This window comes from Nomia melanderi, chromosome 7, assembly GCF_051020985.1.
Source record: "Nomia melanderi isolate GNS246 chromosome 7, iyNomMela1, whole genome shotgun sequence".
Taxonomy (NCBI): domain Eukaryota; kingdom Metazoa; phylum Arthropoda; class Insecta; order Hymenoptera; family Halictidae; genus Nomia; species Nomia melanderi.
In genome coordinates this window covers 18,667,375-18,691,276 of record NC_135005.1, presented here as the reverse complement: position 1 = coordinate 18,691,276, position 23,902 = coordinate 18,667,375, and the positions used below count along the sequence as shown (strand labels likewise).

The window sequence follows — 23,902 nt, the reverse complement described above, 5'->3', positions numbered from 1 at the left end:
CTGGTAACGATTAAGATCGCGCGAGTCAGTCGAGCTTGAATTTAACTATCGATCCCAGATAACTCCTCGCCGTTGTTTCTACGAACGTTCACGATATTCTCCTCGAAAGACCTGTCACTGGCATCTCACCAGTCTCACCAGAGAATCGAACCCGCCTTATCCGACGTGATAATTGTTTCCCAGGATAACGTACATTTCGAAAAGTAATGGCCGAGGGGGAAGCAATTACCTAACCAATCGCATTTATTTCTATTACGTAAGCTTGGGGTGCCGAGAAAATAGTTAAGAGGGTTTGGTTACGAGCTCTCGATGATCATTCGAGGAACTCCAAGTGTAGCAATTTTACTCGCAATAAGAAAACACTGTGCTTCCTAAAGGACAAAGCAAGACGCAGGATAAAAATCCTAAACCTAAGCTTTAATATCGAAGAGTATTTTGTTCCGTTCGGACAGTAATGAAATTCTTAATAAAAGACGCTCGTTTCCATAAATTCTTGTAAATTAATACATGAAAATTTATAGTGCCATTAATATCCCCGTACTATCCCGCTATTTCCAAGAGCAAGGCGGTCCCTGGTACGTTATGGAATCCTCGGAAAGCAGCTCGCAGCGAAACGACGATTATTCGCGGCGTTTCATCTTGCCCGTCGTCGCATTTGGCACCCGACCGCTCCTCTCGCGTCCCTTATATCGATTCTATTTGCTGTTCAGCGGTGTGCAGACGGTCGCCGCAATTCCAAGACCGTAACGCGTCCAGAACTTCATTCGAGCCAACGTCCTCGCCGAAATGTTCTCGATGACAGAAGGGTGGAAGCGGATGGCTCCTCTTTGAAAGGACGGAGAACCGCCTTTGACGCGCGTTGCCCCTCGCCGTTTCACCCTCGTGTTTCCCCGTGGTCCGTAGATTATTTTCTTTAATCCCGCGAGCCACCGTGCAAACTCGCCGGATTATGAAAATTCTAACTTGTAAGTGCCGGTTTCCGGTCGAGCTTACGGCGCGCACCTTCCGGTTGCTTTTTCAACCGGTGAACTTTCAGTTTAATTTAATTCGACCCGCAGACGCTGGGCCGTGGCGGTATCAATAAGTAATCTACCGTTTCTCTTTTCTAACTAGATCGCAATGTCGTTGAAATTCTAGACAACTTCGCGCTATTTTCCTATGTTGCCGCGGCTAAAAGTGTTGGAGGAGGACAAAGGTCGTTGGAGCATCATAGGTTTTCGATTTCTTAGGATATTGTAAAGTAAAATGATTCTATGAACTATGAATCTATGAACTCGGCATATCCTACGGTTGAAGTAGTTTCTCATTTTTGATAAAAATTCTATGAGAAATCTCAGGCAAATCGGTGCAAGTAAATTAACTGACTGTGGTACTTTGGTAAGTGTGAAATTCCTACTTCCGACGTTAAAGAAACGTGTCAACGCGAGGTCTACTAGTTGGGGACAGTTCTATGCGTTAGTGTCCGCACGCGCAGAGATGCTAATTTTGTTTGTCCCATAACGTCACCGCCGTAGGATAGAAGTGTCAACAGATTTCTCTCGAAATGGTAACATTGGTCACACATTCACGTGAGTGCGACGCTGCATTACACAAAGTTTCTGCATAGTGGCAGCGCAAACAGGGTGCGAACAGGGACTGAGTTCCCGGAGTCTGACTTGGACAGGCCTGCCCTAGAACTTCCTGGGCGTGCGAGGGATGCGTCGGCGAATACTACAGTTGCAGCGTGAACGGTCAAGGTCATTTATTCCACTAGGAAAACCATCACGCACATCTGCTCATTATTCTTGCGATAGTTCCGAGTAAATCCTGGAAATTCTGTTAAGATACTGCACTAATGTGCTGTGTTTAAAACCAATGAAAATTATCACTAGAGAAAATTCATTAAATTATTTAAAATCATGCCGAGTTAAGGAGATTTCTCATTTCTCTCTGCATTGTATCGTTTAAATGTATCACAATTAGTGATTCATCAAAGATATGATCGTTGAAAATATTATGATAATAGAACATACATTGGTCTGGTTCGTAAATACGTTAGAATTCCAGTACCTTCGTTCAATGTGACCATCCTCAGTCTCTGACCTCTGAGTTCTCCCTTGAGCTTCATTGATGAATTGGACAAACAATCTCCCCTTGTTCACTGCATTCGTATAAACACTTTTTTTGTTACAAATATCTTGTGTAATTACTTTAAACCAGTGAAAAAACACTAAATTGGAGAGAAGGAAACGTCTTCGACACAACACAGGCAGCCATTTTGGTCCGTTAGTTTTCAAACTGAACCACGGGAATCGATCCTATCGATATATCGCGTCACGTGACCGGTGAACCAATATGGCTGCATGTGCAAGAGCAGGAAGCGTCGCGCTATCCCATGGAGCAAAAATTGTTTCGTTATTATTGTGTAACAAGTATTTAAATGTCGTGTTTGTGTATAAATGAAAGCCCCAGAAGATCCGGTACATCAGATGAATAAATGAAGCATGCTCCCGCATTCTGTACTCGCCAATCGATGCAACAAAATATGAGGGGTATCTCCATAAGCCAGATCAAGGTTCGTCACAATATTTTCCTGAAATTTTATATAAAATAACAATGAAATGAACAATATTTATATTGATAAATCACCGTTAACGTATACGGAATATTTATATCGCTAATGGACGAGATCCAGTGTATTTTATTAAACATAACCTTTCGTCCTATTTGCGTATACTTACCAAACATTTCTTTTGCCGCGTATACTCCCGCCCATTTTTCATGCGCAAAGAGGTTAGCTTCTATCTGCGCAACTTAGGGTTCCCGGTAACATTCAAATCACTGGATGAGACAAAACGATCCATGCTAAAATTCTTCTTGCACAATTGTTGAAATGATAAGAACCACTTCCTTGGTAAATTACTAAAGATATCGACTGAAGTATATAACAATACGTACATTGAATTATAAGTGCACTTGAACAGATGCACTCCTAGAGTGAGCATAAAAAGATGAAAAAAGAGAAGCAGCTTGCTCGTTTAGCAGTTCTGGTGGTACCTAAGCGTTTAGTCATTTTCAGCGAGACGGAACGCCTCGCGAGAGTCAATTCGTCTTCGTTTAGTCCCCGCTGGCTAGCGTTCCTTTTCATTCTAATTGGCAGCCATGCGTCCAGTGGTGTTCCGTCGCGACGCAGTGTGGCGCTGGGGGTCCGATTAGCTTTATCGGCGGGTACGATAATTATTGCAGCGTCTCGTCACCTTAATTAACGCGACGAGAAGGTGGGCCCCGGCCGTTAGTTCTACCCGCCCCTAATGAATTTTTCGAGTGGACGCGGCAAGCCGAGAAGTGATTTATCTCATTAAAGCTGGCCGCGGACTCCCACCGCGCTGTCGATCGCTGTCAATAATTATGGCGGTATCGTCTCGTTTTAATTAATAGCGACGTACCGCGTTCGGGATATCCCTGTCGAATATTGGCGGCGTGATTACGCTGTCACGCGATTCTCGTGACACTCTGCGGCCTTTAAATACAATCCGCCACGGCGGTTTGTCGGATGTTTCAGTTACAGATACGTAAGTTTATATTTGCATTCAATAGGGTATTGAAAATTTCACTGTTTCGATTACGCGAAGTGTAGTTGATTAGAAGCTACAATTACCATCGATTATTTTTGCAATATTTCCTCTCGATGAAATGAGAATTTTAATAGCAAAGGACCGATACGCTTCGAACGAACGGCGAGGTTTCTAATTAAAGTTAAGGAATGTTAGTTTAATTGAAAGTTTCAATTAAACTGGATTGAACATTTTTCTCGACGTGGGAAAGAGGTACGACGCGCTAAACGTGTAACGTTCCGAAAAAAATTCGTGTTCCAGTTTTCCCGCGGTTCGTAGAACCTTTGCAGTTCTCGCCGTGCGAAAACGGCCGCGAAAGCTTCGAACGGGAAACCTGAAAAGCAACTCTCCTTATATATTCGTTGCACCCTCCTCGATTCGTGGTTGAATAGCGTACGATACGCCGTGTTTCCACCACAATTCATCGCCCGGCTCGAAACCCTCGGACTCGGAAACTACCGCGCTATTGCTGGAAACTTTTGGATCGCTTATTGGACGAGTAGTGAAATAGTGAAATATTCAGGGAGGAAGAACGCTCGAGGTCTTCATTTTATAAAAATGCTCGGCTATACACACATAATATTTTCGAGATCGCTCGCACCCACCGATCTCCACAATTTCACCCCAATTTCGTTAGAGCATCCCTTATGTTATATTCGACCATGGATCTTCCAAAGTGCACTTCCAACCGAAAACTATCCGAAAGTTCTGCGACGATCATAAATTATGATTCGTAACGTATCGGTCCGTCCCCTCAACTTCAAATTAACACCTATTCTAACAATCTAGCAATTCTTCTTCTCGAAAATTTCAAGCCTTCGAGATCGAACCTGGAAACTTCACCTTCTAAGCATGAAAAATCCTCTCGTTTCGATAGCGTCCTCTCCCGGCAACATCCCCTGTAGCCTGCCACCTTATCCATCGATTTGTCGAGTAATTACGGTAGGCGTCCTGTCGGGGACAGCTTCGTGTCCAAGGTCCTAGCCCGGGGGGTCCGGCCAATAAAGATCTTCCAATAGTATCGTCTCGATGTCTCGCGGCATTTGATTTTCCGGGTGCCCGGCGTCGACGGGCTCCGGGATCTCTCGTCGAGCCTTCACCTCGAGGGGGCTTTCCTTTCCGCGGCGTTCCGGTCCACGGCACTGGGGAGCCTTCGATTCTTTCTGGTGTCCTCCGTGAAGCGTGATTCCGACGTTGCGACGCGAGAGAGCCGAGTCGGACGCCAATATCGACCGAAAACCGGGTAAATACAGTCCCCGGTGCATTGCACCCGCCACCCACGGGACGGGTGTCTCGCCCGGCGCGGCACTAGACCGAGAAACAAACACGATCGCGAGCGTCTACGGCCTCCGACGGCAACGAGACTCGTCGCAGACACCGCGACGGATCCCGGGGACCGCAATTGCCCGTTCCTCAAGGTTTACGGAACGGTAGAATTCTTGAAAGTGGACGCGTTTCGTCTGGGAATTCGAGATTATCTTGGCGGGCGCTGCTTAACCCCCTGTTTACGGGATTGTTAAGATACCCGCGCTGAACGGTGTTTTAACCGGTTAAACGGAGCAAGTACGGTCGCTTTCCATCGTTATCTTCGGCTCTCCTTGGTGTTGATACTTTCGCGTCCGAATTTTTCACAGAAATACTTTTCTATCGATTCTCGAAATATTTCTAGATTCCAGAAATAATTCTTTATTCTCGTTTATTTACCTGGAGATGCCGGGGGAAGATTGAATTACCGGAGATCGGTTCGTCCAACGTTTCAGGTTTCAGGAGTAAAGAATTGAATTGTCTTACTTTTTCCGTTCAATTACGTTGCGTAACAACAGTTGTATTATAATATGGAATTTCAGCGAAACAGTTTCCATACTTGATTCCATGAAAAACGAAGAAAAAAAGTATCTTTATTAGAAGAGAACGCGGTAACGAACCAATTAGACCGGCAGCCTCGATCGATAGTCTTCAATTAATATTTGCATCGCGCGATGACAACAGGGCTGTCGCGCACGCGGTTTCCAAAGAAAGAAACGCCCTTCGTAATTGGATGTTTATTAATACGACAAAGTAGCTGGCGGATTGTGGAGCACCGGTAATGAGATTTACGTCACGCCGTTCAACGGGGAGCTTAGACGGCCTCGAATGAAAGAGGTGCGATTTATTTAATTGGATCCGCATCACACGTTACTTGCAACGGTACAATTAATTCATTGTAATGCGGCCGGCTGGCTACCAGCTTAATTAGCGTGTTTAGATTCAGCGACAGTGGGCGGCGAAACTTTTAATTAAAGACCGCGCGGTTGTGTCGCGGGGAATTAATGGCGGCTGGATGAAACAGGCGTTTTTTTCTTGTTATTTTTTCGATGAACGCGATACCGATTATTTTCTCCAAATGTCACGATTGTTACGCGGAAACGCTGTCGAAAGGAATTCGAACCTAATCGATCGATTTTCATACATTAGATAATTATTCGAGTATCGATAGGAATGATATGGTTCTCGTTTTAGCAAATACGCGCATATTAAAAGGTGGACTGCTCGCTTCAACACGGTCAACGTTATTAAATAGGAAAGGGAAAATGAGAAAGATAGAAAGAAATGGAGGTTCGAGTGTGTTGGAGCTCTTTTTTCCGTGGGCCGAGTATTTAAAGTTACGAGCAACGTCACCGGACCCGTTTCACCGCCGGGTTAACATCATATTACAAACTGGGCTCTACTTGGCTACTTTGTTTTATACTCTGTAAACGGACGCGGACGATATGAAACTCTCCGCGGTGCTTTTACGGGTGTACGCGTATCAGAGTTTTGTTTACGGTCGGAATCAGAATTTTAGAGCGTCGTTCCAGAATTATTAAGCCGGGCCAGAGCCTTCAAATTGCTGCGAGCTGGCCACGCATCGGCGTGTTGCGTTTGTTTCCCTGCAGTATTTCGAAAATCAAATAACTTCTCTAGAAAAAATGCACCAGTAAAAAGCTTAATATGAATGGTCCGCAGGGATTTTAGTAGTGCATGGAAAATTCGATGAATTCATCGGGAAAATGATTTAATCGAGAAACATTTGCGAAAAGTTCTTTCTTTCGTTTTACCAGTAATGAAGAAAATCTGACGAATTTTCAGTATTGTGCAAGAATTCATGAACTTTATCAATTTTTTATTATCAAGCATTTTATTAGTACAAGAAGCGATTCCTTTTGAATCGGAAGCTTGACGATTTTGCGGGCAACAAAGTGGCGCGTTGCGACAGAAGGCGATTTAATCGGTGGCTGTGATTGTCAAGCAGATTAAGAAGATTCTTTTCTTTTCTCCGCAAAGTGGCCGACAGCTTTTCTCCGAGAGCACGTCGAACATCGGTAGGAACGTGCGTCTGGCCAGGTCCTCGGCAGTAAAGTCACATTCCTCGTTAAACTCCACGGCTGCTCCTCTTCCGAATAAAACGCGTGTTCGGAAGTGTGTGTACAAAAGGCGGTCCAGGAAGTACGTGACTGTCGGGAGGTCGATTCGTCGCGCCCAATTCCCCGGAGAATCGAGAAACCTTTCGAAACAAATCCTCGAACAATATTCAGAAGAACCTTTTGTCGGGTAACTTACAATTTCCATTAAGGATTTCGACGCGCCGGTTAGACTGAAATACGCGATCGCCTTTTGGAGGAAGTGGAAGGATTGGCGGTTCGCGGGGACGGTCGTGAAACGACGAGGAAAACCACTGTTTCACAGTCGACTGAAAATTCTGATTGCCGGCCGGACGACGAAGAAAGAAACAAAGGAACCAGCTCGGCTGCGGCGGAGCCTCGATATCGATAAAATACCGTTGGAAGGGCATTCGATATTCAAAAGGACTAACGCAGTGCGGCGCCTCGCGTTTCCCCCAGCTCAGGACTAGCGTACATGCCGGTGGAAGAGCTAGCTGTTCAAGCAACGTCGTGGCAAACTACATTGCCCGAAACCAGATGTGTAATCGCACTGTGAATGGTTCGGCGATTCGAGTCTATGGGTTACTGGGAACGTTGTAGAGTCATTGGTTCAAATTTCACTCGATAATTGAATGGTTATTCTTATCAAAGTGCTTATGTTAGAATTATTAACACTTGGGTAGCTGGGCTCCGTTATCTACTTGTAACTTCGTCGAGTTAGTTCTGTTACTGTACCTTCGCAGTTAAGTATTGAGATGAAGATTTTGTTGCGATTTCTTAGAATAGATGAATTATTCGAGTTGTTAGCTAAGACAAAGAAGCGAAGAATTATAGTAAATCCAATACCGAAGACGAGTCAGCTAGCAGGTAACAAGCGAAGAGATAAATCAATGGAATCGTTCCACGAGTAATAAAGTTTCACTGCCATGCACTTGAAACTTCACGGAGGAAGTACTTACGAACTTGTAAAAAAAGAAGTATCGCTCCTCCGATCGACAGCTTCTCGAAGCCGATGCATTCAATCGACTGTTCTGTAACGATGATTGATTAAATTCAAAAGAAAAGGCTTTCCCTGGAATGTTTGCCAATAGAGGGCTGGAAGGTCGACGGAAAGGAGGAACGAACAGGAGGGTATTTCCGTTATGGACTTTGACGCGGGATGAACACTAGCGGGACGATATTGCCGTGTCACGGTAACTATGTCAAAGTTGTCTCCGCGAGAAACACTTTGACGTCGTAACGACTGGAGTCGGTCGATCTTCGTTTCTATTCGACGTGCAGAATATTCGCCTGCGAACATATTTTGGCGACCAGTAATAGTCGCAAGAATAAATAATTCTCTCCAATTCAAAGACTAAGTAACTTTGAAAAAACTTGTTGATCTCCAGGTTGATTTCTTGTATATCTTCATTACGAAGTTGAAATAGTTGAAAGTAAAGTAGAATTATGTTCATTATATTATTCTTAAGATGCTACAAGCAACAAATCCGGACAGATCTCCCTTTAATTAATCACAGCTCCGTTTTCCCGTTTGCTCGCGCGTCTCCTCGGTTCGCCGAGATTCAGACGAATCGCCGGCATCGGGCACATTGTTTAGCTCGATCTCTCTGAAATCATTACGAGCTCCTTCGTTAAATTGGAAAATAAAGCTGGCAAGTTTGCTCGTTAAATTACATCCTGTTCACGTTTCCTCGCCGTTACCTCGCCGATCCATCGTCGAGCGTCTCGGCCCGTTGTCCTCTCTGGCAAAACAGAGGGAAACGTGGCAATTCGCGTCCTAGCCAGATGCATCGTGGGTACACTGGGATCGGGCGTGCCTGTTGTCCTCTTTAAATAGACGAAATTGCTTCACGGAGGAACTCCTACGGTAGAAACGGCGAATGAATAATTCGAAACGGTCCTCCGTTTTCTCGCGCTCGGACCCTAGTTTGCGGCGAGATTCGATCGGAAGAACGTGTTCGATGGAGCGGTCTCTCTGAAAAAGCGATTCGATTTCGAAAAAAGCTTCGATCCTCGTCTCGTCTCTGCTTGTTTGCGAAGAAAGAATATTTGAATATCTCTTCTACAGAAAAATGTAACAACTTTTGGTTGGCCAACGGTGAAAAGATTTCAAACTTACATTTTATTCTTCGTGCATGCGTTCGATTAAGTGGACCCAAGAGTAAACCTATTTCCAATTATATCCTCTTATCGAGTTAGAGACAAGTTTCTACTCTTAATCGAATGTCCACATTGTCAATTTCATTGATAGAATATTAATGCAACAATTACCTGAACAAAGAATCTGTCGCTTCAAGGATTAATCGCCTGCCGAAGCTTTTCTCTTTCCAAAATCGTCGGACTAGTTCGAAAGGCTGTTCGTCTCAAAGCTATCCAAACAAATAAGAAAATGTTGGAACCATCCTCTTTTCCCGAGATCTCCGTCGCGATCGTTAAACCGCAGTAAAAAGGAGGCAATGTTTCACGTATCATAGCGAAGAGAGTCCTGGGTATCGACTGGTCCACGGTAATCTCGAAATGGTTCCGCACGAAATTCCGTCTTCCGAAAATCGAGCGAGATAGGTCGGCCGCGTTGTATCGGGTCTGCGGAGAATTGAGAAATTGGTCCGACGAAAAACTACTGATTTATCTATCGGTCGGCCGGACCGGTGATCTCCGTCTTCGGTTCAACAGTTATCCGTTCTTTTTCTATCCCGCACGGCTCGTCGCAGTTTTTGTCTGGGCCAAAACGTCGGCCAACATAATCCGCTCGATCGTGGATAACGCCCCGAGAGGAAGCGAAAAGAATTTTAATGCCGGCGACGCGACCGTTTCTGTCGACGCGGCGTAATTTCGTTCACTTTCAATCTACTCGACCCTCCACTCCGTCGTCCCCGTCCCCTTCCCCCTCGGTTCCGCTGGCATAAAGAAGAAATAACGAGCTCGAATGGGACGAATAATGCGTTCTCGAAGCGCGTAGAGGTTCTCGGCCATTGAACGCGGTTGGATCTTCGACGATTCAAAAGATGCGCGGCTCGATCGAATATCCTTTGTCAGCGACGCGCAGCTCAATCGGAGCGATTCTATCGTACCGTAATGGCTTATTATTTGCGCCTAACATTGTTAACCCCTCGCATTGTGTTCGGAGATTATTCTTTCGTTTTGCCGATTATCGAACCACTTTAATCTGTCGCGAGATAAAATCCCGGACGAGTCACCGTTTGTAGGAGTACGATTTCGAATTTTAATGAGAACATTAATATCCCGATACCTGAAACCTCAGCCAGCAACCGGCGATTCGCAATTTCCCAGTCACGCAATTAACCGGTATTCCAAAGACACGCGGGCAGAGCAGCTTTTTAACGATCCATTCTTCTCCGGGTGTTTCCAAGGCGGAACGGAATAGTTCAGGAAACCGCGGTCGAAAGTTTGGCGCGCCGCGACGAGCCAGGAGACATTTGTTGCCCCGATGTTTCGCATAGTTGACGGGGGAAAGTTTAACGAAGGACCGGCGAGCGGCGGACGCATTAAACTCCGTAACGGGAAAGGCTTCGGGCCGGATCGCCGGCGGATAAAACGGGGATAAACGCGGCAGGAAAAACGCGTGGAATCAGCCGGCTGCTAGCGGGTAAACGAGTTTCTGACGACACGATAAACGACCCGGGCCCGATCCGAGGGATTCGCGTCGAAGGGACGTATCGCGCCGGCACTGTCTCATCGTTTTTCTGATAGGCGGCACCGGCGATCTATCAGCGCGGCGCGAACGTAACAGCCCGCGCGCCGCGTGATAGCGCGCACACGTTCGCGCGGCCTTGTCCCATCTGAAATAGGATCTTCAGCCAGTCCGATGCAGTCGGAGTCGTGGCTGACGCGTCCGACGGATGGAAAGACGCGGCCGGGAAACGGGGGAGTCGATCTATTCCCGAAATTGATACCGACCGCCTCGGAAGATTGCGGCTGGTGTAGCGAACCGTTGGCCTGCATCCAAACGCGCGTCAGCACGCGACGCTCGCCGCGCTAAGTTAAAAATTACGGGAACGGCTGGAATGGGAATTAGAATGCATCGCCCTTGTGGATGCATTTTTCAGATTGGAGGGCACGGGTCTGATAGAACGCGCTGGTGAACTAAGGCTTCTTTCAAGATAGGCCGATAATGTATTCGCCTTTGAAATTGGGGAACGATGCTATCTTTTCGAATGCAATTGGTTTTCATTTGTTTTAATAGAGCAGATAGGAAGGGGTTGATAACACGAGTCGCCGAATGTATATTCTTTCGCCAGTGAGACGTCGGCTGTTGGCCCCGGAGCGGTAATTAGTGGATTTGGGTCAGGCACCTATGTAGCCACCCTCTGTTCCTCGCATCGCTTGTTCACCCGAGGTGTTTAAATCCGAGTGGATGTACCTAGAAATGACCAACCCTTGCATTAATTCGATGTTTAATATTTAAACGGAATAGTATACCTTCCGCTTTTAATAGTATAAGTTAACATTAGTTACTTTCGAAGAATGCGGTCTACGTCTCATCGGACAACGTTGAATAGTTCCGCTGAAGATCTTCCGAGTGGAAAGCGTTAATTGCATGGAGATACACACTCGAAACCGTAATAAGAAAATGAACTGAACCATGCAAAGCCTCCTCGGGGGTCAATTACGTCTTGGAAGGGTCAAAGGGTCACCGTAACATTAGGAGAACTCTCGCCGGATACCTCTAAACTAAAGTAAATTGTAATTAAGTATTAATGCGGGACGAGGGATCGGTCGCTGGCGGGAGTAATTAATACGCTGAGGGAAGGGCTCGTGAATTCCGGGGAAAACTCGGCCCGTGAAATCCGACGCGCTTAGGGCGGGGGAGCGTAGGACAATGCGAGGCGTCGCGCGAGACGAACGGAACGTAAGCAGCAGTTTCGCGACGAACCTCTCCGACGGTGACAGTTTGAAACCATCGTATCGCCCACGGGGACTCGGTAATTTCCCCGGCAACTTTGTTCCCCGTGAACCTTGCCGGAAACATCCGGCGGAATTTCGTGCCCGGCTAATGCGCCCGGTACGAGTAGAATCGGCGCGGCGCGGCGCGACTAGATGCAATTCAAACGATAATAATTCCTTCTACATTATACATTTACGTAGATACGAATACAGCTAATTCGAAATCGAATTTCAGGCGGAGCTGCTAATACCGATAAAGTTAGCTGTTTCTGTAATAGTTTGCTTCCTAGTGAGAGTTTATTTGCTAGTGTAGAATCGATTCTTTTATTCATTTAACGTTAGGGCTTCTACTATGATATTTAGCCTGGCTCGTTCTTGAAGAGGAACTTTATTCAGCAATTTTCTTGGAAGACAAGGATTTCCTTGTGCGCGAGACAGTTAATTTTTGAAAATATTGCTGTGGGCAACCTTCCGGTGTCAGATGTTCTCGGGTTTATTAACCTGTCTGGAGCGTTGCGGATGTCCTCGATGCACCTTTGATCTGTTCCGCAGCTTTCAAGCTTAACGCGTTACTCTCCGGCTCCGTAGGCATCAAAGACACCGGAAATTATTCAGGAAGGTTGCGCTGCTATGGCTGGAGACATCTTATACGTGCTCGCATGGTTTTATTATTGTTACGTCCTCGCTGGAACAGCGTGAATTTACAGCGGGCCGTAAGGGCGGAGCACTACTTAACTGCTATTAAGCCCGACCCGATACTAACCCGATATTTTATGCGGTGTGTCCCTTGAGAGTGAGTTGCCAAACTCTGGTCGATTTAATTGCTTGGCCGGCCAACTAACTCCTTAATACACGTCGCGGTGATGTATAACGGTATTTGTCTATCCAAAAATGTAATCACATTACTAAACACTACAGCCATCTAGCACTTACTTCCACCGTATAAAGTCACGGACATTTCAAACTGAATGAAAAATCTCATTAAATTCTCACGAGATCATAAAACTAGCAATTATACCTAGTTGCTCATTCTCGTTTTGACTTGGAAATATAATGAAATACGAACCGAATATGTTTCTATAATCGTAATATTAACAGTAGTTCGGTGTTCAGCTTAATTGCGAGACAGAATTCCCTGAAAACCTGCGTCACGATCTCCGAAAGAGCCAACATGGAGCGCGTTCGAAGTGGCACGCAGGGTAGCGTGGTTGCGAGTGTTCCTTACGCCCTGCCGCGTTGTCGAGTCTCGTGTTCTCCCGCTCCTCCGAGCACGTAGGATTTACCGAGCGGAGCTTGCAATTACTAATTCCGTTCGCCGTGTCGGAGCCGCTTCCGCGAGACGCGCGGCTTCTGTTCCGCGACCGACGCGATTTTACGGCGGTTTCGCGGATCGACCGAGGGACGTTAAACAAGAAAAAGGAACCGCGGAATTGCGCCCATCGCGAAAAATTAGCGGATCGTTGAAAGCACGCGCGGGACTGGCAGTTCGGCGGGATGGAACGCTGGGAACAGCTCTCGTTGAGCGCCGCTTCAAAAATGGGACAAGATAAAAAATCTTATTTCGCTGAGCACCGAACTTCCCTCTTCTCAGCCACAATAAAATATGCTCGCTAGTTTTTGTCGGCACTATGCGGGAGAGGTTCGACGTCCAGACTTGTTTTCAGGATCCTCTTTGGATATACTTTTTGCGATGTTGGTGAATTGTTGACCAATAGACTTATACTTTTCGTTCTGAAAGGAGGTGACTTTCCTGAAATTTCATTTATTTTATTTCTATTTGATGCTAATATAAATACGACGAGATGCATTACAACTATGCAGTTTTATAGTTATTTCAATCGCGATCTGAGCTTTAATATAAGATAACGTCAGATGGAATTCCGTAACAAGGTTCGAACGTTCGATTACCCGCAGAACAGCGTGAAAAAACGCGATAATTCCGATATCCGGTTAGCGGTTGCTCCGGAATGCCGAATACAAGCCACGTGGAGATTGCGTTACGTCGATCTATCGCGTCGCTATCAGGCTCGATGACGGCATATAAAATATCCCATTTTCTGGGGCGAACGGCCGTCGCGATATCCAGCGGGGAAATATTCAGAACGGTCTGTAATCGAATTCGGATAAAGAGAGCTCCACCGGAGAGGTTTGGGGCTCGCGTTACACCGGCTAACACGACAATGGACGGCTCGAAAGGCACTCCGCATTCCGGGTAATCGAATCCGGTGTGTATAACCAAGGAGGCGGCTGCTCTCCGGACGCGAAACTATCGACGGCACTCAGGGCGTTCTGTGTATTCTATCGAGTCGGAAAGAAATCTCGCGGGGAGTGTGGGATTAATTGATCAAAGTGGAAGGGAAGCTTCCTTGCATTCCTTTTTCGATATCGGAACGATCATTTTCTAAAGCGATCGACTCTACGAAATAAAAGATCTCAGCGTCAAAAGTTAAGCTCGTATACATAAAAAATGATCCTAGCTCTCAGCGCGAAGATTCGAGACTACACGCATAAAGAATCCTCGAACGATTCACCTCAGATCAATTCACTCCCAAAAGCAGATAATAAAAGACCGATCCCCCCGGCCGACTTGTCATCCTCTGCACAAACGCCGATATAAATCGCGATAAATCGCTATAAACCGGGTCCCAATATACACAACGCGCTCGGGGCACGGCGACGATGGAGCGTGGGCAGCATGTAGCGCACGTAGCAATAATAAATCTCGCGCCACTTGATTATACGTGAGCCGCGCGATCGAGCGGGAAGGGGGTTCACCGGGTGTGCGCGAGATCTCGGCAACGATCAGCAGCCGGCAGGCGGCGGCCGAGTAAATTTGAAATCCGTCGCGCGCCTGAATAAGCGTAATCAGGGGCCGGCCGAAAATCGCTTCTCGCGAGCGCCGTTACACGAATCGATTTCGCGACCGTTTACGTTCGCGCCGTTCCTCCGTCCTCTACGACGCACACGCTCGCGAGAGCACTGCGGTCGGCCTGTGTACACACGGCCGGGGAAGGATAGGGACCGGGAAAACGAGAAGCTTATCGGTGTAAATGCGTTATCCGTGTGGGTCCAGGGATTGGCAACGCGATATTCCTGGAACGGCCCACTGGGCGAGCCGCGCTCCCTCTTCGGGATCCTCTGACCCAATTCGAGAGCCCGCGATATCCCATTCGACTGCTCGTCGATGGAAGGATCGACGATAGACCTCTCCCCCGACTCTGCTTCCGTCCGGGCACTTTGGAACGCGTCGATCTCGTGCCGACCGACGAGCGTCTATCGTCGATTCGAAACGGATTCGAAACGGCGGGAAGGCAATCCAGATCCGGTTTCCACCGCCGCAACTGTGTCAAAAGCCGCAGCCGTCGTTTCCCGCGCAATTTCGCGATGGATAACGCTCTTCGGCCGCCTCTTTAGCGCGCCTCGCGAACATCCTCCGTTCTGGATCGCGCGAATCGCTCGAGATGCGCTTTGTTACGGCCGTTTCACCGCGATGATCGTTTGGATATTGTTTTTCGAGGGATGTCCAGCTTGCGGTGGGAGAGTAAATTGTGGCTGTACTTGGGGGAAATGTGAACTGGCGTTTTGATACTCAATTGTCGGAAGTTTGCTTGAAAGAGGATTTTATTTCATGAATCGATAGGTATCTTTGTTCCCATAGTTGCAAATGTGCGAAGGTATATGGACTAATTAGAATGTTTCGTGTCGGAAGATAAGGCTTTTGCATACAGCAAGTGGAATGCGAAATTTCTTCAGTCGGAGCAGAAGTAGAGTCCGCAGAATTTAAAATCTGCCTCGAGAGTCGCGGAACAGGTGAAGAACGTATTCGACTGAAATTCTCTGCGTTCTCGCGTTGTATCTCTCTTCAACGACTCTCAAACGTCTCCCAATTAACAGGGGACGTTCGCGCGGTCCTGTCGCGCTAAAAGCATCGTCCCGCAACAAATTCTGAAACTCGTATCAACACCAGGCAAGTGTACTCGCGGCCTTGAGGAGCGACGCGGCAGGTCCTCGAGCGCTGCAACAAGTCAACAATACTCTTCAAGAGTTCCCCCTTTCCAAGAACAGCGAGTATTATTGAATCTGCGACTAACTTTCTTTCCATCTGTCGCTAACCTGTCCATGACCTGTTCGCAGTGGATGACGAAGAGGTGAATATCGTTGTTTACACAGTGATGGCGCGTTTAGATCTAACGAACGAATACTCTTTTGCTGCTATTTTAACAAAATGATCACCTACAATTCCAATACTTTAGTATTAAATAACGTTTGTATATTGCAATGAATAACAGCAGCGTCGGATAAACAATAGCTTTTCCTACGATTTCATGCGCATAGTTTACATCCCCAGGAAATCTCACCTCGATACACGCTATTCAAATATTCCCTGCACAAAAGGAACGTTCACATTCATTCGAATAATTTAAATACGAGTGAAACATTTATCGAGCCATCAACGAACTCAGTGCGCTCCCGGATTCTCTCAAAGTTATCCACAAACAAGCATTCATGCATCCTCCCGAAACGCGCAACGATACCATATTCCGCTTCGCGATCCACAGAGAGCCGCGCGACGTCCGCGTCGATCCCGACAGCGCGAGAGTCCTTGAATAAATACGTCGGGAAATTATCGCGGCTGATTACCGCGCGTATCCATCAAACCGGCCGCTCAATAATTGCGAAGTAATCACGCGCTCCTCCAAAGAGGATGAACGAGGCCGGTAACTCTCGCGGCAGGGGGATGAAAGATTCACGAGCCGCGTTTTAAGCGGAGATGGATTCCGTGTCGCGCGACCGTGTCGATCGATCGGCTGGAGCGCCGGATAAAAGCGATCGGAGGGGAATCAAACTCGAGTAACCACAAATTACAGGTGGCAAGTAAAGAACGACGATGGATCCGGTCGGTGACGTCGAAAGGCTTGTCGAGAGGCCGCGGAACGAATGGGTGGCGCGAGCGAGCGGGTTCCGCGCGGGCGAACCTAGAATGGATAAAAAGGAGCCGCCCGCCGCGGCGCGCCGGGGAGAAAGAGTGGCTCGTTCTCGAGCCGACGCCCTTACACGCTTCATCAATCTTCGCTTCGAGGCGCGAGAGAGACGGAGGACTAACGCGACGTCCCGGCCACGAGATAAACGAACCGTCTGTCGGGGTAATCTCGGTGTTCCAGCCAACCCTCGGTTATTGTCGCGGAAACGGGGGAAAGAAAGCCGTTCGCCGGGCCCGCGGAGTCGGCCTGACGGATGTTGATCGATCATTCCGTCCCCGGCCGCGATATCTCGATGCGAATCGCATTGCGGCGCTGGCCCACTGAGACACTGAATTGACTTTCTCCCTTCGGCGCCCGCGTCGTTAGGACTTGGATTCTCTGATCGTGCATGCGTGCGACTTAGTGGCTTTCCGAGGGCTGTTGAGTTTGCTGATAAATGCCTCATGAGTTTCATTTTAATGCGGGGTTCGCGTGCGTGGTTATTGGAATTAAATGGGGATATTTTCACCTAATTGAGGAGATTGGTAGTTTTACAAGTCAGGTATACTTTGAGTTCGTCGGAAGATAGATGGCTTCGCAAATTTGATTAGCATGTAGCTCTTTGAAATATCTGATTTGAGGATAACGCTGACGTGTTTTAACTGACCGAATGCGATGCGGATTATTCGTAGAAACTTCATAGACGTAATATCACATCACCGATTCACGATTACTTTCCGCAAAAAATCTAGCCCAATTCAGCTCCCAAACGCTCAACTCGTCGAAAAGATTCCGAGCAGAAAACAGCGCGTTACAAACCATTCGGAATCGCGTACGATTCTCGGGGGTGCATTCTTTCGGATAGTCAAAGATTGTAAAACGATCCGCGGTAAGTAGTGCAGCTGCGATTCGATCAGACACGGGTCGGGTGCTTGTCGAAGTATCCTCGCAGCGTGGCGGGGGCGTATCGCGTGTAGTTCGAGCGCCGGTGGATCGATTCGCGATGCACCGTTTTAAAGTTTACGTCAGTAGATAATACGGCGCTGGATGTATTCGATGGTGCCGCGTTTCTTTTTCATTCCTCGAACCTTCTTTTCGCAACCGGGTGCCTACCGATTTCGAAACCTACGTAATGTTGTTTCGTTCTCGTGGAAACTTGACATAATCTGTACTATGATACTAAAATTCGGATACACATGGATAACAATTTTCGGAAGTTTCGGATGGAAAGCGTTCGATCACCCCGTATTTTCGTTCTATTATATCATTTTCTAGATGCGAACCGATATGTTTATCGGCTAGGAAAGTCTGGCTTGTCCAGATAAAAATCTGATGGCCGGCGAGGTTAGAGCAGCGACACGGGGAACCGGCGATAACCCGGAGACACCTTTCGGTGGCGTCGAAACAATTCCAGCCGGTCCGATCGATCGTAAACCGGCGAAAGCACGGAACGAAGCGAAACGAAAGCGGGCGGGCACCTTATCGGGAACAATGACGGGAACCGGGAGGAAAATTATCAGGAACGTCGAGTGAAAGGTCCCTCGAAAGGATGAAACGTTTTATCCGTGAACGCTGAATGGACGAAATTTCTATCAGACGGTAACGATAATGCTTTGTATACAATTGCTACTTACTATTGCCTTCATCCGTTCCCCGTTCCCCGTGCAGACGGCTCCGCTCTCGAATTGTCCCGCGACGAATTCCTAGTTTCTCGCTGACGAACGTTCCGTTCTCGCCGATAGATCTCAGAATTGCTTTCGTTCGTTTCCCCGTCTTATCGTTATCAATCCCGATAAAGGTTCTGCGCGAGCGGAAGATTAATTTTGCATGTTGCCTGGATTGTCCCCCGTTGCCCGGAGGCTTTCCAGCGTCTGTATACTTTCTCGTCGACGGATAGAACGTAACGAATGGGACGAGCTTTGTGCCGATCTGTCTAATGAACGAAACGTGGATCTCGATGGAATACTGTCGTATTAATATGGTTCTAATATAATAACACTGTAATGATAATCTATTCCAACTGTTATTGTCTTTACGGCGAACGTTCCGCGATAAATTAGAAGCAAAGCGGCGATAGATTTTAGTTATGAAACTGATAAAGATGCTGTTTCGTCGTCAAACTCTTGTAAACATTTGTTCCTCGATATCTCGATATTAAAGCTCTGATATCAACGATAGAAAGGGTAGTACATAAATCATTGTAATCGTTCAAAGACTTTCCGATCGAAGCGACTTCCGCTTGAGAGCAATGTCGAGTTGCAGAAGTCATGGGAGCGACTTGAAGAACGCAATCGCGTGGCGCCGGTTCGTTTCAGTTCAAGATTTCCTTCATTATCGCGGGGAAACTTTTTAATTCTGGCCAGCGCACGGCACGAAACACAACACAGGAAAAACTAGTTCGCCCCCGTCCGATCAACACGTAACCAGTCGCGGCGCGCGGTTCAACGTTCTCCGGTTAATCTCGTACGCAGCTTTCCGAACTCGCGTCACACGGTTCTCCACTCAACTCGCGCCACGCCGCAGTTCTACGGTCCAGTTTAATCCGCAATTAACGGAGTCAATTGAACGTGTTGCGTCACGGTTTTCCTTGTAATCGTGTGGAGCTGTCCGCGGTGTAAGGAATTTTCTGGCAAATTCTCTGGTTCATCGAATCTCCAGTTACAGTCGAGTATTAAACGCTTAAAAGGTACATGATTTTATAATCGAACCACACGTTAACCGTTTAATTGATAATTCAGTTGTGTAAGTTTACGATCGTTCACGTTTCAGTTATTTTTAACGAGAATGCTGCTTAATCATTCAATTTTTAGCAACACCTGGGTTAGCTTTCAATTCGTTCCGTAGATTAAACATATATAAAATCCCCCTCCGTTGAAATCGAGTACCGAAAACGCTGAGCCACGTCGTAACATCGGCGAAAACGTTCCCATTTTACGTTCGACCATGGCCAGAAGGGATTCCCTTGGATCCGGAAATAATAAGGCTGCCAACAGCTGGGAATTCCTTTATTACCAGAAACGGGGGCGGCATTTTTCCATCGAAAGACAAATACTCCCAGCGCCGCGGCGCAAACTCTCCCGTTTCCTGGTCCCTCTTTCCCACAAATTCGCCTGGAGTTAACTGAACAGTGTCGCTTAACCTTTAAATGCTACGGTTTGTCTCTCAAACTATTGAAGAATCAGAAATCAATGCTAACACACAAACAAAAATCTAATAATTTAATCCAAAGATGTTCCCGTTGACCGAGTTTATCCCTGGTAATTAGACTGTTGCCAAGTTATCGATTAAAGAGCAGTCATTAATGTTTAAATAATATTTATAATAAGCCATGCATCCGGACAGAAGGTTGCGAGAGTTAAATGCAAGGGAAATTAAAGGGAAACTGTGGCAAGGATCGTGTTTCTAACATATATACTGAGAAGTGGATAATCGGGTATTCGGGTATGGAGCTTTTAACCTATTAGCACGCAGGTATATCCCGTAATGCGCTTACATTAAAGGGATTGAACATTATTAACCGGATATCAAGGTGAATCCGATGGAAAGCGTTTCGATGATGTCCCATTTACATATCGCGGAGCAGAATTGCTCGATTAAAAACAATGGCATCGATTTCCTGCGTTGTATTAAACAATTTCGTGCCTCGACTTTTCGTTTAACTCCCATTCAAGTAAGGTTTCCACGAAAGAAACTGTTGGCACGCAGCGTCAGCGTGTTAGGATATGACGACAGCATCCGTGGAACCATTTCGATTGCGCTCGAAGAAACAAAATTATTCAAGTTGAAGGTTACGCGTCTCAACAGACTCGGCGAAGGAAACGAACTCGGTTGCCTCTCGTTTTGCTCGACTGATGCGTCGTGTTTACTTAACTAAATTCGGATTTTAACGAGCACGGAGAACCTGGTCGTGCGCTCATTGAACAAATTGAATTCGTCAATGTAAATGAACTGTTCAACTGCCGGCTCGCGTCGAGACGAGACGCGTCTGATCCAGAGAGTCTTAAGATACCAAGATACTGAAACAAATAGGGTTTTAATATTAACTGTCGATATTGCTTTCGCATGTAGATTCGCTGTCCAACTGCTACCTATGCAATGCTAAGAGATTTCATTAGAAATCCGTCGTATCAGTTTCCTTTAGGAAGCTTCAGCGAAAAGCTGAACGGGAGTTCGTGAGTGATTGACGAACGAGGAACGGTGTCCGCGGGATGGTCCCGGTGGCCAAGACCGCGGGATATTCGGGCTAGAAGCTAGTCACGCGGGAACGAGCCGAAGAAAGAGTAGAGCAACGACAGCGAGCGGTCCTCCCGGTTAATGAACATTGCCGAGTGAACTCGCACAAATTCGAGAGAAGGAAGGGAGAGCAAATTGAGTGAGGCGGCAACGGGACTATTGATCCAGCTCGCCCCCTCGCTGCATACACCCTCGCACCCCTACCTCGACCTCTAGACTGCCATCCCTCGAGCTAGACGAAAAATTCCGTTCGCGAGCTGCCGTCGCTAAGAAGACCCAGCGCGGAATTTTTGCGGCAATCTTCTTCCTTTCCTCCCGGCTCCTCCGTTCTCTTCTTTTTTACACATCCATCTCTCGCGCGAACTATGTACATCATTTCCTAAGTATGTGTCGCGGAAGTTACGTTATGGCCCCTGATAATCTGTTTAGGCGAGACGCGGCTGAAAGAAAGATTCGGGGAAATGAAAGATCGCTTAAACTGCCGTGAATTATCGGTGACAGATTCTTAGCTGGCTCGCGAGCGTGGGGGATTATGATGTATGGTCGGTTTAACGCGGCAAGTTCTCGGTCAAGATGGGAGGGAGTCGCGGCGAATATTCTACGCCGATTTTAGGGAGCTTTTAGAGGACTTTCGTAGAGTTAACCGATCGTAAGATCACGATGTAGATTCTCTGGTTTATTTTGAATAATATTTCCAATTGATTTACCATTAGCGGCCTGAATGTAAGCCAGCCCGTAATTTACTAGCCGAGGCAACGCGCTGCAGTTGCAGTTCACTGGTCAAACAATAGTGAACGTTTAGCCCTTGATATAATCGACTCCGGGGATCCTTCGCGCCTACTAATTGCGGTAATAGGATACCGGCCTAGACAAAGTAGTAACGCGTTTCGAGGAAAATTAATCGAGTTCTCGGGTTCCGGGCGTTAAGTCTCTGCGCGCGTGTTAGCGCGTCTACACGTTAGCCGGGTACATTAGAGATAGAGGCCGAGCTCTCGGCTTGTTAACGTTCGCGGGCAGAAAGAGAGGTAGATTCGAACCGCCACGCCGCGCCGGACCTAGCTTGGCTATCTTTCTTCCTCAAAATCAACTTCGCAATGAACTCGGCCGGTTCGAACCGCCTGTATCTACCCGACAAGGTCATTTATTTCCTTCCCCAGCAGGGCTCTGTTGTGCACCGAGCACCGGAGAAGCAACCCCTCTCTCCCGATTTTCTGTTTAATCCTCCCGAGTAGCCTTCTTCCGCGTCGATTAATCAGCCCGCGGATGGCGCCTCGTTGCGTGCCCTAAATGAATCGCATCTCGCTTGCGGGAATCGGCCGCTGTGCGCCGAGCCATCGCAGCGATTTCTCTTGACGTAGGCATCATCGTTGTTCAATAATTTCCTGTCTATGTAGTAAATATAGAAGCAGAGATGATAGTTACTGCTGATATTGAACAGCGAACAGACTGTTATTTCGTTTAACTTCAAGATTTATTTACTAAGTTGAAATTGGAATTGAAATCGATATGGGAAGGATCTAAGGAATTTTCAGGGATGCAGAGTTTTCGAAATCATATTACGGATTCCGAATGAATCATACCGCGTGTGGAAATCAATCTACGCGTATCGAATCATCCAAGCAATTTCCTCCGATCTTCTGTCTTTATATGATACATTGCAGCTGGCAAAAGAAGTCGACGAATCAACTCGAATTCTTCGCGTGTTCAATAGGAGCCGATCAATCTTAAGGGACGCGAAATTCCGCGCTTCGATCCGCTTTGAAAATTGTCAGCCTCGGAGAAGCGAAAGCAATTTCCGCTCGGTTTTACATCGCCGATTAATCTCGCGGAACCGGGTAGCCGGAAAGGACCTTCTGAAACCCCCACTTAACTTTTTTCCGCGCGTTCGAGAGGGGTGCCAACGGCAGCAGTCATCGACTCGTGAAACTTTATTCCGTACAATTTTTAACGGATCTTTCTCCACTGATTTTTCCGCACGTTAGACGTTCGAGTTTCGATCGGGGATTAAATAAAATTAAATAGAGATATCGGATTCAGCGTACAGTTGGAATAATACGCGAGAAATATATTCTGTATCTTGGACAAGAATGTCGGCAGGATGACTGAGAGACAAGAGTTTTCGCTAGGTGTTTTATTTATTTTAATTAGTTACCCATAATCGTATTGGTAATATTCCTTGCAAAACCTATCGCACGCGAGTGGATTAATAATCAACGAAAGATGTGGTATAAATTACAATTTTTATCAATTTTCTGCCACGATCTCTAAACGAGTTCCCAGAAGATTACAAAAAGCTTCTCCGAATTTTCAATATATACCAACCAGGAATTTCGGCTCCAGACTATTATCTTTTAATCAAACCCTGCTCTAGGATGGGTTAATACTTGGCCCTTAAATAACTCAGTGAGAAGGGGATTGGAAAGAAACATCAGTGTCATTTTCAGCTGGGGAGAAACGGAAACGTAACGGCCGGCGAGCCGATGGTGTTTGTTACTTTGCGACCGAGTAAAAGTTGAGAATCCTTCGGGTCGACTCCTGGGACAGCGCATCAACCTGGCGTAGGAGCGGCAGGGGGCGGGCAACTTTCTACGTATCCTCGCCACGTAGTCACGAGCTCCGGAGCTCGTACGTTGAATCGAATTAAGAGATATGAGGAGAACTTCTGTTATCCTTTCGGCTTCGGGAACTTAAGTGTGACAGCGGGCGAAATTGACTAAGGAATACGGTCGCACGCAACGGGAATACGGAATCCTGGTATCTTCTTTGGAACTACTTCGATCCCGCGCTAAACGTCGCGGGGATTCCCGTG

General features: G+C 46.9%; 1 long non-coding RNA gene across 1 annotated transcript in view; it reads left to right on the top strand.

Annotated features, from left to right (window-relative positions):
- Nucleotides 1-2,379: 2,379 nt before the first annotated feature.
- The window catches only part of LOC143174734 (uncharacterized), a 98,763-nt gene continuing 77,240 nt past the window's right edge, over nucleotides 2,380-23,902 (top strand). The window contains exon 1 of the long non-coding RNA XR_012999002.1: nucleotides 2,380-2,554. This is a non-coding gene — a long non-coding RNA (uncharacterized LOC143174734). The remainder of the gene's footprint in view (nucleotides 2,555-23,902) is intronic.